Genomic DNA, 421 nt, shown 5'->3' with positions numbered 1-421 from the left:
TGGCTCATAGCAACCTCAAACTCCTGGGCTTGAGCAACCCTCTTGCCTCTGATGCCCAAGTAACTGGGACTACAGGCACCTGCCACAACACCCAGTTAGTTTTTCTGATAAGATCTCACTTGCTGGTCTCAAACTCCTAGGCTCAGGTAATCTACCTGGCCCCACACATACAAAGTGCTAGGATGACAGGTGTGAGCCACCATGTCTGGCCTAAGACTGTTCTTCAAGGCCTATGGCTTTCTGGTTTTCTCTTCTTTACCCCCAATCTTCTCTTTCTCTATGAAATTCATCTTAGTTGAAAAGATAGGCTCGGCGCCTGTGGCTCAAGTGGCTAAGGCACCAGCCACATACACCTGAGGTGGTGGGTTTGAATCCAGCCTGGGTCCTCCAAACAACAATGATGGCTGCAACCAAAAAATAG

Source organism: Otolemur garnettii, unplaced genomic scaffold (assembly GCF_000181295.1).
Source record: "Otolemur garnettii isolate 467f Iridium unplaced genomic scaffold, OtoGar3 scaffold00232, whole genome shotgun sequence".
Taxonomy (NCBI): domain Eukaryota; kingdom Metazoa; phylum Chordata; class Mammalia; order Primates; family Galagidae; genus Otolemur; species Otolemur garnettii.
The sequence above is the reverse complement of the archived record's forward strand: the minus strand, read 5'-3'. Positions refer to the sequence as shown.